We start from the raw sequence: 6,147 nt of genomic DNA, 5'->3' as shown, positions 1-6,147 counted from the left end.
GAACTGTTAGAATATTACATGTCTTAAGCAGGTCTTTCTTTTGATTTCCGGGTCGCATAACTTTAGGGCATTCATAGTAAAGGAGGGCTTCAACTCCAAGGAGTGGTGATCTTTTCATCAGATTTTACAGTCATGATGTAGAAGATGGAAGGTGGAATCCACACAATGACTTCTGAAGCAGCAACTGGATTAGGGTTCTTGAAATGTTCTGTTTCAGAGGCAATGGCTCTCTTGAGCACATTAAATGGAGAGTGTATCCGGAGAGATGGATTACCTCTGAACTGAAAGCCACACATGGAGCACTGATCTCTTAGGAATTTGCATGTCTCAAGTGGATCTTTCTATCTTTTTCAGTGTTCCATGGTTTTAGGGAAGCTTCCACTTCCAGTGGAGGTATTCTATTTCTCAGAGTTTACTGTCATAATGTAGAAGTTGGAAGAAGGAATTAACAATGCCTGTCTGAAGCAGCAACTGGATTAGGGTTCTTGAAATGTTCTGTGACAGAGGCAATTGCTGTCTTGGGCACATTAAATGGAGAGAGCATGTTAGGAGAGAAGGATTACCTCTGAACTGAAAGCCATTTTGGCAGCAATGAACTGTTGGGAATTGTATGTCTCACGGTGGTCCTTCACTCTTTCTCAGGGCCCCATGAGTTTAGGGCATTCACAGTACAGGCCAGCTTCCACTCCCAGTCTTGGTGTTCTTTTCCTCAGATTTCACTGTCATGATGTAGAAGATGAAAGATGGAAAGGACAATGCCTGTCTAAAGGAACAAGTGGATTAGGGTTTTTGAATTGTTCTGTGACAGAGGCAATCCTATCTTGGGAATAGTAAATGGAGAGCATGTTAACACAGAGAGAAATTACCTCAGAAGTGATAGCCAATTACAGAGCACTGAAGTGTTAGGAATTGGCAGGTCTCAAGCAGGTCTTTCTTTTCTTCTCTGACTTTAGGTCTTTCATAGTAAAGGCCAGCATCCACTCCCAGGCATAGTGTTCTTTTCCTCAGATTTCAGTGTCATGATGTGGAAGATGGAAGAAGGAAGCGACAATGCCTGTGTGGAGCAGCAACTGCATTAGGGTTCTGAGAATTTCTGTGACAGTCAATGGTTGCCTTGGGAACATTAAATGAAGAGCATGTTAGTAGAGATGTATGACCTCAGAAGTGACAGCCAATGAAGGTGCAGTGTGAACTGTTAGATATTGGCAGGTCTCCAATGGGTCTTTCTTTCTTCTGGGGGTTCCATGACTTCAGGGCATTCAGCGTACAGGCCAGAATGCACTCCTAGGTTTGGAGTGTTTTCCCCCAAATTTACTGTCATGCTCTAGAAGATGGAAGATGGAAATGACAATGACTGTTTGAAGCAGCAGCTGGGTTAGTGTTCTTGAAATCTTCCGTGACAGAGGCAATGAGTATCTTGAAAACATGAAGTGGGGAGCATGTTAGAAGAGACATATAACCTCTAAACTGAAAGGCATTGATGGAGCACTGAACTGTTAGAAATGTTCACGTCTCAAATGGGTTACTCTTTCTTTTTCAGGATCCCATGACTATTAGGTCTTTCATAGTAAGGCCAGCTTCCACTCCGGGCCTGGAGTTTTTTACCTCAGAACTTCAGGTCATGATGTAGAAGATGGCAGATGGAAACAACAATGCCTGTCTGAAGCAGCAACTGGATTAGTGTTCTTGAAATGTTCTGTGACAGAGGCAATGGCTGTCTTGGGCACATTAAATGGAGCGCATGTTAGGAGAGATGGATTACCTGTGAACTGAAAGCCATTGATGGATCACTATAGGGTTAGGAATTTGCAGGTCTCCAATGGGTCTACCTTTCTTTCTTTTTCGGTGTCCCATGACTTTAGGGCATTCGTAGTACAGGCCAGTTTCCACTCCCATGCCTGGTAGTCTTTTTCTCAGATTTTACTGTCATGATGTAGAAGATGGAAGATGAAAACAACAATGGCTGTATGAAGCAGCAACTGGATTAGGCTTCTTGAAAGGTTGTGTGACAGAGGCAATGGCTCTCTTGGGCACATTCAATGGAGAGCATGTGATAGAGATGCATTACCTCTGAACTGAAACCCATTAATGGAGCACGGAACTGTTAAGTATTTGCAGGTCTCAAGTGCATCTTTCTATTTCAGGGTTGCATGAATTTAGGTCTTTCATAGTAGACGCAGTTTCCACTCCCAGTCGTGGTGTTCTTGTTTTTAATTTTTTTTCAGATTTCTCTGTCAGGATGTAGAAGATGGAAGATGGAAACAACAATGCTAGTATGAAGCAGCAACTGGATTTGGGTTCTTGAATGATCTGACAGATGCGATGGCTGTCTTGGAAACATTCAATGGAGAATCTGTTAGGAGAATCTGTGACAGAGGCAATGGCTGTCTTGGGATCATTCAATGAAGAGCATGTAGGGAGAGATGGAGTACCTCTGAAATGAAAGCCATTGATGGAGCACTATACTGTTAGGAATTGGCATGTCTCAAATGCCGCTTTCTCTCTTTTTTTTCTTTTTCTTTTTTGGGGTCCCATGACTTTAGGGCATTCATAGTAAAGACCCGCTTCCACTCCCAGGCGTGGTGTTCGTCACCTCAGATTTTCAGGTCATGATGTAGAAGATGGAAGATGGAAATGACAATGCCTCTCTGAAGCATGGGATTAGTGTTTTTGAAATGTTCTGTGACAAAGTCAAAGGCTGTCTTGGGAACTCTCAGTGGGAAAGCACCCCTTGAGACGTCCCAGTTGCTATGGGAACCATCTGTTCAAACAGAGGTTTGTGACACTCATGGAGTTCTTCACTTCTGGACCATGAGGTTTGGATGCCAGGTGTGGGAGTTAGAAGTTTATCAAAGCAAGCTGGTCATCATAATCGGGTTGCCCCTATTTATGACCCTGGTTTGGCTTGCTTTGCACAAACTTTCTCCCAAAACCCCTTTCATTGATCACACTGAGATGGCTTGTGGTCATTGCACTCCACAGTGTAATAGCCTGTTTGGGTCCCATCTGCTGCCACCTGCAGGGTGGTTGATTGAGGAAACCAGATGAGGGGCCATGGGGGATGAGAAAAGACAGAAATCCAAGGGGTGAAAAAGCTGGAACTTGGTGTCCATTACACTCTGGTAGAGTGCAACGGTCAGGAGCCAGCTCAACACGTTTGTTACACAAGTTTTATCCTTAAAAGGTTTGTTTGTGCGTGTGAGAAAATTTGGACAAAGCCATCAAAACCAATGTCATATGTATGACCAGTCCAATTATGAGTAGTAGCCTGTGCCCATAACGTTCCACCGCTGAGCCCTGCCACCTGAACCACAAGTTCAAGAACTGAATACCTCCCTATGTGGAACAGGTCTTAACCCAAGTAACTGGGTAGTCTTGACCAGCGCCTTGCATCAAGAATTCCCAGGAGGGGCATCACCTCCTTGGACAATGAAAGAAAACCCTAATTTAGTCACTGCTCCCCAAAATTGCCAAAATGTTGTTCTATATGTCCATCAGTGTTGAGGAAAAGATTTCAAGTTGCTGCTTCATTTTGGTTCTAATGACTGGGTTCCAGTTGGAGCTCACTGGCAATTTTGGAAGCCATGTTTTTGTATGCCTCTGATTTCCCTGAAATTGGCTTGAAGCGGACCCCATTGAGAGATATTCTGGGAAGCTTACATACCTCTATCTCCCACTGCACCACTCTCTCGGTGTACCCATCTCCATGCATGCAGAAGAGCAGAAAGGGCGTCTTGTGCATGTAGTGGCAGTTGTTGGCATCTAGCACCTTGCGGATTTCCCTCATGATGTCACTGGGATCCATGGCACTAGTGATGTTCATTCTCCAGGTGAAGTGCAGGGAGCGAGGTTTTGCTTGTTGGTTCTCCTTTCTCTGCTCAGCAGAGACATGATGACTTGAGCCCTTATATCTCAGGGTCTTCTCAGACTCAGCTGGAGGCCTTCTTGTGAGTTTTGATGTTAACTCAGTGAAAGCTCCAGTGGTGCCTCGTTGAGTCTGGGGCAATTCTTCAGCTGGATGGAAGCAGCTGGGTGAGGCAAGAGGACCTTCGTGTGTTGCAGTTTGGCGTTCCCGGGGCTGGCGGTGGAACATTCGACGAAGGGCACTGGCTCTGGGGAAGCAGAGGCAGCCCCGGGTGGAGGTACTTGGGACACTGTGGGTTGAGGTCGCTGGAGGGCTCGGAGGAGGGAAGGTGCTGTTGTTCTGACCATTCCGGCTCACTGAACGTGTGTCTGCTTTGCTGGTTTTGCGGCAAATGTACTTACTCCACAGTGTCCTCCCTCCAGATGGTGTGCTGCTCTGGTAGGCAGCAGGCATTTTCTTGAATTCGGGAGTCTCCAGCTCCTTGGGACTGATGGTGATCCCAGGTACGGGCCTGGCTGGAGAAATTCCCTTTCCTCCCACAGCACTGCCGCCGGATTTCTGGGAGGCCATTGGATGTTCTCTGAGGTGACTGTGGGCAGTGCTGGTCGGATATGGCCCAGTTCCAGCATGGTCCAGGGACTGTGTCTGCTTGTGAGTGGAAACGCTTCGCTGCACTTTGCGTTGAGGAGGCCAGCTGGTGCTCTTTCTCAGGACCCTGCTTGGCTGCACCTTAGCCAACGAGATGTTTCTGTGGGAGACGGCCACCTCTGGACCAACAAAGGGTTGGAGGACATCAAGGCCTCTGTTGATCCACCTGTCTCCCATAATTTCGGCTAGGGTGCTTCGCTTAGTTGGATTGAGCACCAGGAAGCGTTTCAGCAGATTTTCACATTCGGTTGACATGTACAGAGGGATTCGGTATCTACCTTGTAGCACTCTGTCTCTGATTTCTCTCACGTTGTGCCCAACAAAAGGAAGCGACCCGGTGACTAGGGTGTAGAGAACCACGCCAAGACTCCACACATCCACTTCTGGACCAGCATACTCTATTTGCTGGAAGAGCTCTGGAGCTGCATAGGGCGGACTGCCGCAAAACGTGTCGAGTTTACACCCAAGTGTAAACTCGTTGCTGAGTCCAAAATCGGCTAGCTTGATGTTCATGTGTTCGTCAAATAACAGATTCTCCGCCTTCAGGTCTCGGTGGGCGACCTGCTTTTGGTGACAATATTGCACTGCAGACACGATCTGCCGGAATATAGATCTTGCCTCCTCTTCCTGCAGCCTTCCTTTGTTGGCCAGATAGTCCAAAACTCCTCCTCCACTGGCGTACTCCAGGACCAAACAGAGTGCTTTTTCGCAGTCCAGAGCTTCATAGAGTTTCAGGATGTGTGGGTGGTCTAACATCTTGAGGATTCTCACCTCTCTGTACATCTTTTGGAGGACATGTGGCTTCAGATGTCTCTTATCGATGATCTTGATTGCCACTTCTTTATCTGTGACGACGTGACGGGCCAGCATGACTTTGGCGAAGGTCCCCTTGCCGAGGGTTTTCAGGACTCTATAATCTCCAATGCGAGGCTGTTCGCCTGCAGAGGAAGCTGTGGATTTTCGGCGCTGTGCTCCAGAGTGCCCGGTCTGGGAGGTGACTTCTGCCCGTCTAGCTCCATGCGAGGGGTGCATGGTTTGACCCAAGTTGATGATCGGTGGGTCTCGGTATCACTGGAAAATTTAGGATAGGTGAGGACTAGGCAAGGACAGGGGGTGGGGGAAAACAAGGAGAGAGTTGGAGATGGGTTGAGGGAAAAAACAGCCACAACTGCCTTTTACCAACAAATAACGTGCCCAGTTCAAAAACTCGCTCTGGGAACATCAAAGGCCAAAAGGCAAATGAGGAGTGGTTCTAGGTCCACTCATTTCTAGGATTCTCATTCTATTATCTCCTAGGCAGCCAATGCAGTCATAAAGGTACTGACTGCGTAAAGAGGGGTCATATGCACCCTAAGTGGACCAAGGACCCAGGCGCTTAGTCTGTCTAAGGAACTTGACAGTTTGGGGGTCAAGACCTGATGAAAAAGAGAACTAATTTTTTTCCACAAATATTCAGCTGGACATAAACACACTTGACAATTCAATTTGGATGGTGAAGTTGATTGGTGGAAGCACTGGGGTTGTAAGAGTGGTCCACTTTACCTTTGGAATACAACCCTGGCTGCTTATTTTAAAAGGGAAATGTTTTTCTTTTCCCCTTCTCCCTTTCTCCCTCCCTAACCTGGGGGCAGGGA

General features: G+C 46.9%; 1 pseudogene; it reads right to left on the bottom strand.

The window, feature by feature from the left end:
• Positions 1 to 3,300: 3,300 nt before the first annotated feature.
• LOC144365879 (MAP/microtubule affinity-regulating kinase 3 pseudogene) lies at positions 3,301 to 5,464 on the bottom strand (annotated as a pseudogene).
• Positions 5,465 to 6,147: the final 683 nt, after the last annotated feature.

Source organism: Ictidomys tridecemlineatus, chromosome 8, assembly GCF_052094955.1.
Source record: "Ictidomys tridecemlineatus isolate mIctTri1 chromosome 8, mIctTri1.hap1, whole genome shotgun sequence".
In the NCBI taxonomy this organism is placed as follows: Eukaryota; Metazoa; Chordata; class Mammalia; order Rodentia; family Sciuridae; genus Ictidomys; species Ictidomys tridecemlineatus.
Note: the sequence above shows the minus strand (reverse complement) of the source record. Positions and strands in the feature narration are given on the sequence as shown.